The following is a 12,413-nucleotide window of genomic DNA, read 5'->3' on the forward strand; positions in this document are numbered from 1 at the left end:
ACTATGTTCAGGCTAGTAGCCAATAGCTTTGATGTAGGAATTTGATCTGAGCATGCGTGGCACTTGGTCCGATCAAAATTCTCTACACATGATCGGAGTATGTCCGATCGAACCAGTTGATTGGGAAATATTTCCAACATGGAAAATTGGGTCAGACGGATATTCCGACGGAATCAGTCCGATGCATACCACACACAGTCGGATTATCCGACGACACGGTCCGATAGGACACATTCCGACGGATTCTCCGACCGTGTGTACAAGGGCTTAGAGTCGGAGGTGAACCCAGCTGGCCAGGTAGGTCTTTCTCTCCATAAAGACTGCCTATAGACTGTTATGGTGAAACCCTGACAGTGCTGTTTACCAACTGTATAGCTGTGCATTGCGGAAAGGTAGAATTTTAGAAATGGCTTCTGTAGTACGTTGCATCTTCAGTCTTTGGTTATCTCCTGTAATCTATCCGCAGTCTGTAGTTATCTCCTGTAGTCCATCCACAGTCTCTGGTTATCTCCTGTAATCCATCCATAGTCTCTAGTTATCTCCTGTAGTCCATCCTCAGTCTCTGGTTATCTCCTGTAATCCATCCACAGTCTCTGGTTATCTCATGTAATCCATCCATAGTCTCTAGTTATCTCCTGTAGTCCATCCTCAGTCTCTGGTTATCTCCTGTAGTCCATCCTCAGTCTCTGGTTATCTCCTGTAATCCATCCATAGTCTCTGGTTATCTCCTGTAGTCTATGTGCAGTCTCTGGTTATCTCCTGTAGTCCATCCCCAGTCTCTGTTTATCTCCTGTAATCCATCGGTAGTCTCTGGCTATCTCCTGTAGATCATCCACAGTCTCTGATTACCTTCTGTAATCCATCTGCAGTCTATCTCATGTGGGTCATCCGCAGTCTGTTTATCTCATGTAGGCCATGCGCAGTCTCTGGTTATCTGTGCATTTAGCTTGTGGCTGCCGCGACTGTGACTTTAATGGATACGTTTAATGGTGACGCCTGTGAAACTTGACATGTCAGGCTGCAACACCGCAAAGCTAAGCATCAATTTCATGGCAATGTGTAGTCAATGATGCAGCTGCTATGTTCATTTAGAGATAGGTGGTCAAGGAGTGGTTCTGTTTAATTATCCTCTTTTTGCTGGCACCAAAATGTGGTGTGGTTTTGCTGTTTTTGCTGATCGATTTATCGCATAACAAGCATCCCAAACCACACCATGTTTTGGTGGCACAAAAAAATGACCGGAACACAAATACATGTGCTGCATTTAGCCAGAATTGCAGTGGGATTTGGAATCGGGGTATGGCGGCAGAATCGCATCGATATTCTGCCCACAATCCCAAATCTCTACATGTGAACAGTCAGGGCATAACAGTAGGGCCTAACACAACAGCAATTATGGAAGACTCAGCCTCAGCATATTTTATAGGTACAAGGAAGCCCTGGTTTTGTTTAACCATGGCCCCTAAGCACCTCCTACTGACCGCTGTGTTCTGGTGGGGGGGCGTCCCCCTGTCATAAAACAATAGCATAGCAGGTGAAATTGCTGTACTAACACTGCGTGTGTGTTAGTATAATGATGTGTCAGGTTTTTTTTTTTTCATTCAGCCCAGCGGGCAGTGTATACCAGGCTTAGACTGGACATTAGCCAACCTCACTAGGCAATGTTCATAAAAACTGGAAGAAGGGAGAGGACCAAGATGGCGGTGTGTTTAGCTGTCATCGCTAAGGAGAATTATCCGTTATACATTCGCAGCATCCCCACCGAGGAGCAGCTGAAGTTCCATTACACGGTGCACACCTCCCTGGATGTGGTGGATGAGAATATCTCTGCTATGGGGAAAGCTTTGGTGGACCAAAGAGAACTGTACCTGGGACTGCTCTACCCCACCGAGGACTACAAAGTATACGGCTACGTCACCAACTCTAAAGTTAAATTTGTTATGGAGGTCGATTCTTCTAATACGGCGCTTCGGGACAATGAAATCCGCAGCATGTTCTGCAAACTTCACAACTCCTACACAGATGTGATGTGCAACCCCTTCTATAATCCCGAAGACCCCATCCAGTCACAAGCTTTTGACAACACGGTCTCCTCCATGATGGTGCCTGCATGCTGAGCGACATTTCAAGATCCTGTATATAATGGTTGGGGTGGGTTGGGTTGGGTTGGGGTGTATACGCCAGTATGTATGGTGCAGTTGTGTACATAAAGTGTGTAAAATAAAGAGAATACTCTTAAAAACTGGAAGAAGGAAAACTGAAATCAGATTCAATTTTCAAGAGGATCTGAGAAAATAGAATTAAAAATGTGTTTGCTTACTATGAGCAACACATTTTTTTTCTTTTTTCCAGTCTTTATGAATTTGACGCAATTTGCTTTATTTAAAAAGACTTTTACTTAATGCCTGCTGCTGAACCCCCACCCCAGGACAAAAAATGATCTACGGCCCTGCTCCTCCTAACACCATAAGCTGTGCTGGAAGCATTCATTTCTAGCTTTGACATTTTAAAACAAATTATCTCAAATGAAACGTTAAAAATATCAAAATACCAAAGCCCACCTGAACTTTTGAACTCCGTACACACGATTGGACTCTCCGACAGGAAATGTTGGATGTCAGGCTGTTGAAATCCGACAGTGTGTATGTTCCATCGGACAATTGTTGTCGGACTTTCTGCCAACAAATGTTGGCTAGCATGTCTTCAAAATTTTCTGCCAGCAAATGTATGTTGTCGGATTTTACTGAATCCAAAAGTCCAAAGTACAAACATGCATGCTCAGAAGCAGAAGTGGTCGGTCTTGTAAACTAGTGTTTGTAATGGAGAATTAATATTTGTGACGTGGCAAATTATCAAATCTCCAAATGCAGCGCACGATTCTCTTCTTTAATGGGATAATAATGAAGCTGCTTTGCTGGTGATACTGATGGGGTTATTGCAAATGAATTTTCAAAGGCTTTTTTTTCTAGTGATATCAACAATAATATTGTTTTTTTTTTTGGGGGGGGGGGGTTGTGCAACTTACCACAACACCATTATCCCCTAGTGGTGTCCCTTGTCAATTTTACATGAAGTCCCCATCGTGACCCCCTGCACCTGGAGGAAGTGGGAGCCATCAAAGGTAAAGTGGTTGTGTTGTAATATAAATTCCGGGGAACCCAACAAAAAATCAATCATTTTCCCATCATACCTGCCGTCCCGAAGGATAGCACGCTTGATGTTTGGTAAGCCCTTGTCACATGGTATGGAGCTGTATAGTGCCTCCACGCCGATTGAAACCAATATCGACATGGAGGGAATACACAGACCATCCAGCACCTGCAGCAAGGGAAGAGTATCATGTAGATATCTTGGAATATTGATTACAAGAGGACGTAAATATCCATCCACAAAAGCACTGAGATTTTCAGTTAGTGACCCGTTGCCAGATACAATGGGTCTACCTGTAGGGCATTGGATACTCTTGTGCACCTTTGGTAACGAGTAAAACATGGGAATTTTAGGTTGTTTGGTTCTAATAAACTCCCATTTGGACCTAGTGATAATGTGCTGACTAAAGGCCCGATCCACCAAGGAATAAAATTCCTGGTTAAATCTCACGATTTTATTCGCACTGATTTTGCGATACCATTGTTTGTTGTCCAATATTTTCATGCACATTTCAACATATCCCGTATTATCCATAATAACGATATTGCCCCCCTTATCGGAGGGCTTTATCGTTATATCTGGATGATCCTTCAGTGTTTTCAGAGCAACTTTTTCCTCTACTGAAAAATTGTCCGCACCCATGTTGGTAGTCTTAATTTTACATATCTCAGTGCCTACTAGCTTTACAAATGCCAATACATTTGAATTAGAGCTTAAGAGAGGAAACGTGTCTGATTTATTTTTAAATGCAGGCATTGGAGGAGGCTCTGACTGATCAAAGCGACCCAGCAAATGCTTCAGGTCGATCTGATCAATCAGATCCGGAGCGCCGCCCACCTGGGGGGCACCTAATTTAGCGGGGATACGCCTAGCTCCAATGGCTCTCCAATCTAGGAGACACAGCTGAACTGAATTGGCCTAATCAAGGGCACCATGTGACGCCTGTATATAACAGGCTGATCACAAGTGCCCTTTCCTGCCTGCAGCTGATCACAGGTTCTAGGACATATAGAGACCAATCTGGTAAGCTACATGGACATATATACAATATGCTGTGGCTGTTAGAGGTACGTTTGGCTATTAGGACGGAGTCATTAATTTGCCTGTGTATATTTTATGCCCCCAGACTCTGGGTACAGGACACTTTTTCAGTGTGGTGATATTTGACCCTTGCCCCTGTGGAGGGATTCTCCAAGCCTGGTCCCTATAGGTGGATCCACACCTGTGATCTAATATATCTTGCACCAGCAGTGAGGGTAGGTTTCTTCAGTTCAGTTTGTATGCAATCACATATTTTCTTGATATTACCCCAATGTTGATGTGGATGCTTGAGGAGGTACTTATATGATACATATTTGTATGTGTTTTTAATTTAGCTATTTTGGACACCCAATTGGAGCGTGGCGAGCCCGTGTGATGGTGCCCTCTGTGACACCATATGGTGGTTAGGATTCCGGATTGATTGACAAGAACACGAGATCTATGGTGGTAGGGGGTGTACATATTCTCCTCAATAACCTCCATGTCTTGGTCATATACTTGGATTTCCCTTTATTCTTTGGGCCCTCTGACCTCGGTGGAGCTGTGGCAGATCGATCTTCTTGTTGGATGTTATATGAAGTTCACCGTCTACACATATGGTTAGTAATGTGTATATATTTATATGCATTTGTTGCTATGTGAAATATGACTGTGTCAGTGTACTATATTGAAATGTACACATGATCAGCTATTAAAATTGTATTGTGCTTATGGGTATCTATGTACGTGACTGACATGAGAATTTGCAATATATTTTTTTATTTGTCTTCCTCTCTTATTACAGATCTACATGATTTGACCATGAATTATATATATAGGGTGGACATCAACTCTTTTTTTTTTCCTATTCAAAATGGCTGGAAGTTATATCAGTTACATCCCCCACCTCAGCCATTGTCATAAGAGTTTTAAGGAGGCTGTTTGCTACACATTGTTTGCCAGATACAATCGTGTCTGATAATGGAATGCAATTTACCTCCTCAAAATTCAAAGCCTTTATGGCAAGCAATCCTATTGGACATGTTATGATTGCACCATTCTACTCGTCATCAAATTTTTTTTTATTTTTTTTTTTTTTTCTATGCCACTCAGTAGGATTCTTGTTATTAGTAGTTTCTAATCAGTTTGACTCTCAGAATCCTAATCTTTGTTGTTAACATCATTGTGGCAAGGTATCTTTTTCTATTTACTATCTCTTTTTTTTTTATCTTCTCGTTATACCATTTATCAGTTTAATGTTTATCCATTAAAAAGAGAAGACCATATACATTTTGAGAGGAAAGGAAAAAAAAAAGAGAATAGAAAAAACAATGAGTAAAACTATCGTCTCCCAAATTATATTTACCCTCATATAATTATTGCCTTGTCCTAGTCATTTATTCTTTATTTATTTCAGTTATACCTCCCTCACCCTTCCCTCTTCTCTAATTATCTGTTAACCTTCCCTATCTCCACAGCTCTTCATTCCATTAATGCTTGTGTATAATGCTTCGTCTTTTTAAATATTCTCCATTTTTCCCATGTTCTACGAAATTGTGTCATTCTATCTTCCTCCATTTTTCTTAGATACTCCATATTATTTATATATTCAATGTTTTGAATCCATTCTCTTATCGAGGGTCCTTTCACATGTAACCAATTTTTTGGTATTATGGCTTTTGCAGCATTAAGTAGGACGGGTATTAATTAATTTCTTGATCTTCTTTTGGATTGCTTACTCATTTTTTCTTCTGCTCCCAAGAACAAACACTCCCCTGGGGATAAAGGTATTTTTTGCCCTGTTATCTTCTCTATATACTCTATTATTTTACTCCAGTATTGGTTTATTACTGGGCATTCCCACCAGAAATGAAAAATTGATCCTGGTAAACTACAATTTCTCCAACATAGTTTGGAGTTGGAGGGATCAATTTGATGTAATTTATCTGGTGTTAAGTGCCATCTCATTAAACATTTGTAATTTACTTCAATTGATCTTATATCGTGTATGGAATCATATATCGAGTTAATCATTTGGGTCTCATCCACTCTATAGCCAAGGTCTTTCCCCCATTTGACTATAGATGGGATATTTCCTTGGCCCTCTAATTCAGAAAGGCCGTCGTATACCTGTGAGACACAATGCTTAACTGCTGATTTCCTTATGCATAGTGTTTCCATTAGTGTTAAACTACTTTCATTTCTTAATGGTTTTGGGATGGAGTTCACAAAGTGCTGAATCTGCTGGTATTCCCAATATTTTAACCTTTGCCATTTATGCTTCATCATTAAATCGAGTTTTGGCATTAACTTCCCCTCCCTAATAATGTCTTTTAATTGTAAGTCCTTCATTTGTTTCCCTAATGGAGTGTCGTGTCCTGGTGTAAAAAAACTCGTGCCCTCTAGGGGGATTAGGGGTGAATTGTGTTGCCACTTATTTTTACTTTGTATTGTGTCCCATTTTTTCAGTGTCGTTAATGTGATTTCGTGTGTCCTACTACTAATTACTCTAAATTTTGGTGGAATCCAAATATTTTTTTGTAATTGTGACCCCATCAGTATCTCCTCCATTTTTACCCATTTCTTTTTAGTGGTTGAGTTTGACCATTCGACCAATCTCGATATAGTGATTGCTAAGTAATATCTGTGTATATCTGGTAGTGCCATTCCTCCCCGTTTTTTTTTCCTTGTTAATAAATTATATTTTATCCTAGGTTTTTTGTTTTGCCATATAAATTTTAACAATAACGCTCTTATTATATTAAAAAAACAAATTGGTATTTTTATCGGAAGCATTTGCATTTTATATGTAATTTTTGGCAATACTACCATCTTCAACACATTAATTCTTCCCATCCAGGATATTGTTCCTTTGTTCATCTTTGTAAGTAACTCCTTGATTTCATTTATTAGAGGGATATAATTAGCTTGGTATAACCCTTGAATTGACTTTGTTATTTTAATCCCTAAATATATTATTTCTTTTTTTTCCCATGTAAAAGGGAATTTATGCCGTGTCAATTCTTCTTCTTGCGAGTTTAACCCGATATTCAGAATAACAGTTTTGATTGGATTTATTTTAAAATTAGAGAGGGCCCCGTAATCTCCTATCTCCTTTATCAGGCCTACTAACGATGTTTGGGGGTTAGTCATATATAGGAGTATGTCGTCTGCATATGCCGCAACTTTATGTTCTTCCCCCCCCATCCTTATTCCTTCTATGACTGGATTAGTTCGAATTTTTGCTAATAGGGGTTCCAGAGCTATCACATATAGTAAAGGCGAGAGGGGACACCCCTGTCTTGTGCCATTATGCATATCAAAGGCAGACGACATACTCCCATTAACCCCCACTCTGGCTGATGGATACATATATAAGTTATTCACCCATTTCATCATTTTTGGCCCAAAGCCGTATGTTTGTAGTGTCTCCATGATAAAGCTCCAATCTACTCGATCGAAAGCTTTTTCAGCGTCAATCGAAACCAATATCATTGGAGGTTTAGTTTCTCCATCCTTCCCCATTAGTAACAGCGTTCGAAGGCTGTTATCTCGTCCCTCCCTTCCCGGAACAAACCCTACTTGGTCTCCATTAATCATTTCTGGAAGTAATTTTTTTATCCTCGTTGCTATTACTTTTGCATATAATTTAGTATCCGTGTTCAGCAACGCAATTGGTCGATAATTAGAGCAGATCGACTGATCTTTACCGGGTTTTGGGATAAGGGTGATATTTGCTAGTAGTGATTCTTTTCTCATGGACTCATCTTCTACCAATTTATTCCAAAATTTACATAGGTGGGGGACCAGTAGTTGTTTAAATTTTTTGTAATATCTGATGGTGAAACCATCGGGTCCTGGGCTTTCCCCATTGGGCATATCCTACTCGTCATCAAATGATCAAGCTGAATGTATGGTTGAGACCACCAAAGACTCATTCAAGAGAATTGTTCAAAGGGATTGTAATCCAACGCAGTCACTGTACCATCAAACGCTGCCACTGTGCCATCAAATGCTGCCACTGTGCCATCAAATGCAGTCACTGTGCCCATCAAATGCAGTCACTGTGCCCATCAAAAGCAGCCACTGTGTCATCAAACGCTGCCACTGTGCCATCAAACGCTGCCACTGCGCAATCAAATGCAGCCACTGTGCCATCAATTGCAGCCACTGTGCCATCAAATGCTGCCACTGTGCCATCAAACCCTGCCACCATGCCATCAAATGCTGCCACTGTGTCATCACATGCTGCCACTGTGCCAAACGCTGTCACTGTGTCCATCAAATGCTGCCACTGTGCCAAACGCTGCCACTGTGCCCATAAAACGCTGCCACTGTGCCATCAAATGCTGACACTGTGTCCATCAATTATATATTCATTCGCTTTTCTAACACACCTGGGTGAACTGCAAGCGCTAAGCATGGCGCTCGCAGGTCACCTTTTTTGAAGCCTATTAAAATCTATGGAGATATCCAAATAAAAGATTAATCCATAAAAAAAGCGAAATGATAATTCCACAGTGTAAAGTGAAGCCACAGGTGGATAACTGGCACCCAAAACAGTGAACACCACCACCTAAAATGCATGCTTACCTGAGGCAAGCTAATTAAAGCTTGTAACAGGAGGAGAGTATAGCTACAACTCAGCTGCACAGCGATGAATTCAGGGCAAGCAGGATACTCCAATATGGCCATATAGCGATCAAGCATGATACCCCAAAAAGATAAACATAAGGCACTCCATAGTGTAAACCAATAGATAAAGTTTAATACTTAAAAGAATCGCACTTACAAGAAATGAGGAATGAGATAGTGCAGGGCTCGACAAAACCCGGGCGCCAGGTCACATTTGCGACTAGAATTAGCGACCTGACACCAGGGGCAGCACAGTTGGGGGTATCCTGTCTCCGTGGACCCCCCCCCCCCGCTTGATCGCGTCGGGCTGCGCCGCCGGCGGCTGGTAATTGAGCCCGCGGCTTTGAGGCCTTCTGTGATCCTATGGTTCCTTCTGGAATCTGGCGCCCTCTTGTGGTGGCCGTTGGAATGACAACCAGCAATGCTAATGGAGCTTCCCCTGCCTGCCAGCCTATCTCCTTCCCTTTACTTAGAACCCCTAAACATTATATATATTTTTTATTCTAACACCCTAGAGAATAAAATGGTGATCGTTGCAATGCTGTCTGTCACACCGTATTTCCACAGCGGACTTACAAGCGCACTTTTTTGGGGAAAAATAATTTATTTAATAAAAAAAAATAAGACAACAGTAAAGTTAGCCCAATTTTTTTTTATATTGTGAAAGATAATGTTACGCTGAGTAAATCGACACCCAACATGTCTTGCTTCAAAATTGCGCCCGCTCATGGAATGGCGACAAACTTTTACCCTTTAAAATCTCCATAGGCGACATTTAAAAAATTCTACAGGTTGCACGTTTTAACCACTTGCCGACCAGCGCACGCCGATGTACGTCGACAGAATGGCACGGGCAGGCAAATGGGCATACATGTACGTCCCTTTAAATTTGCCGCCCTGCCATCGGGAGCGCACCGCCGGCGGCGCGCTCCCGCGCTGGTCGGGACCCCCGTGAGTCCGGTTGCGGGACCCGCGGACTCAATCGCCGCGGGCATACCCGCGATCGTTTCACGGAGCGGCCAAATGAAGAAATGCCGTTGTAAACAGCATTTCTCCATTCTGCCTAGCAACTAGTGACGCTGATCTCTGCTCCATGTGATTGGAGCAGAGATCAGTGTTCACTAAATGAAAGCCCAACCCCCCCCACAGTTAGTAACACACCCCTAGGAACACTTAACCCCTACACTACCACCCACTGGTTAACCCCTTCACTGCCAGTGTCATTTACACAGGAATCACTGCATTTATATAGCAGTGATTACTGTATAAATGACAATGGTCCCAAAAATGTGTCAAAAATGTCCGATGGGTCCCCCACAATGTCGCAGTCACAATAAAAATCGCTGATCGCCGCCATTACTAGTAAAAAAAAATAATAAAAAATTATTAATAAAAATGCTATAAAACTATCCCTATTTTGTAAAAGCTATAACTTTTGCGCAAACCAATCAATAATCGCTTATTGCGATTTTTTTTGCCAAAAATATGTAGAAGAATACGTATCGGCCTAAACTGAGGGAAAAAAATGTTTTTTTATATATTTTTGGGGGATATTTATTATAACAAAAAGTAAAAAATAATGCGTTTTTTTCAAAATTGTCGCTCTATTTTTGTTTATAGCGCAAAAAATAAAAACCGCAGGGGTGATCAAATACCACCAAAAGAAAGCTCTATTTGTGGGAAAAAAAGGACGTCAATTTTGTTTGGGAGCCACGTCGCACGACCGCGCAATTGTCAGTTAAAGCGACGCAGTGCCGAATCGCAAAAAGTGGTCTGGTCTTTGACCAGTAAATTGGTCCGGTCTGAAAGTGGTTAAGTTACAGAGGAGTTCTAGGGCTAGAATTATTGCTCTCACTCTACCGATCGCAACGATACCTCACATGTGTGGTTTGAACACCGCTTTCATATATGCGTTCGCTTCTGCACGCAAGCTTGCCGGGACAGGGCGCGTTTAAAAAAAAATAATTCTTATTTTAATTTTTATTTTTATTTTTTTCACTGTTCTTTTAAAAAAAATGTGTGCCACTTTTATTCCTATTACAAGGAATGTAAAAATCCCTTGTAATAGAAAAAAGCATGACAGGTCCTCTTATATATGAGATCTGGGGGGTCAGAGAGACCTCACATCTCATATTTACACTAAAATGCAATTTAAAAAAAATTCATCATTTGAAAAAAAAAAAAAAAGTCCCTCTAAGAGCTATGGGCAATGACTTGGAGACAGGTGGGGGGCTAAGGGCTATCTTCCCCTCACTCGTCTCCATGTCAGGCCAGGGACAGGTCCAGATTGCCGTTACCGACCTGGCTCTTAACTTTTTTAGCTGGCTCCTAGATTCCAAGCAAATTTGTCAACCCCTGAGATAGTGTCACACATAAAAATAGCCGACCGGCTAGCAATCCATTCAGACTCCTCAATGTACTGCGATGGGGTGGTTGACGCGTTGACGTCATCGCAGTACACGGTATTAATACAATTATAGATATACATATTTTTTATACATGTATACATAATGTAATAAAATAGTAGCAGCAGTAGTAGCAAAGCAAGCAAAGTTATTTGACATTAAAAATATGCCTAGTAATCTCATTTGCGTAAAATATAACAAGCTGTCAATTTACGGAAAGAACATTTTGGTTGTAATCCAGAAACAAAAAAAAATGCAGTGTAGCAAGATAGACCAAGATTCATCCTGAGTGCAGCATAAATTGAACATTATCTATTGCACATTATGTTAAAAATCAACCACTGAAACTGATCATATACGAGCAATAAAAATAATCAGATATATATAAACCACTTTGCTCTAACCTTTACAGCCACTTCCCCACATTTGTAGATGTTAACGCATTACACAATCCCTTTAGAGAAATGCCCCCTTAGTTGTCACAATAGCATGCAGAGAGGTTGAATACCCTAATGGAATTACAGACAGCAATAACAACCTGACTTTAGGCACACAATTAGTTTACTGGATTAAAATATAACTTAACCCATAAGATTAAAAATAATGGATGTGCTGACATGTTGTAGCGACAGCGACTAAAGAGCAAGACATGGAGCCCATAGATTTTGGAGAGATTTCTGATGTGCAAACTTGATAAGCACAGGACTAAGCATTTTTGGGTTCCATGACTGCCTCTTCAATATAGGTTCAGCAACTATATCAGATGTCCAAAATACTTCCAAAACCATAATTTAGTACATGTGCCATTACCTACCTAAGAGAGGCAGAGCCTTGGAAATATAAAGGTTAAAAGAAACACAGTTTAACATGTTACCAACTACAAACCCTGTGCTGAAAAGGCTAATCCAGAGCATTATGTTTTTGTTTTTTTAAGATAGCACAGGATAGACTTTCCCCTTTCAGAAACAGCGTCGTTAATTAAAAAAAAAAAAGTAGGGGGTATTCACTTTGCAAAGTGAATGACAGTAAATAAGGTGAATCTGTGTTCTTTTGGATCACACAAAAATGTGTAAAGGAAATTAGGAAACAGGATTTTTGCTAGCACGTGAGCTCCTTAAATAGAAACAGTAGGGTTGATGAACTTAACATGTTCAAAATCTGCGCTTGAACTATTGAGCTCTGTAAACAATAGGCTTCTTCAGC

General features: G+C 40.8%; 1 protein-coding gene and 1 pseudogene across 1 annotated transcript in view; one reads left to right on the top strand and one right to left on the bottom strand.

The window, feature by feature from the left end:
* STPG2 (sperm tail PG-rich repeat containing 2) overlaps window positions 1–12,413 on the bottom strand; it is a 980,631-nt gene that overhangs the window by 886,530 nt on the left and 81,688 nt on the right. The gene's annotated exons all lie outside the window — the stretch shown is intronic.
* LOC143974829 (trafficking protein particle complex subunit 2-like protein pseudogene) lies at window positions 1,692–2,160 on the top strand (annotated as a pseudogene).

The sequence above is a fragment of the Lithobates pipiens genome, unplaced genomic scaffold (genome assembly GCF_037356315.1).
Source record: "Lithobates pipiens isolate NorthernLeopardFrog02 unplaced genomic scaffold, aLitPip1_a1.2 Scaffold_13, whole genome shotgun sequence".
Lineage (NCBI taxonomy): Eukaryota > Metazoa > Chordata > Amphibia > Anura > Ranidae > Lithobates > Lithobates pipiens.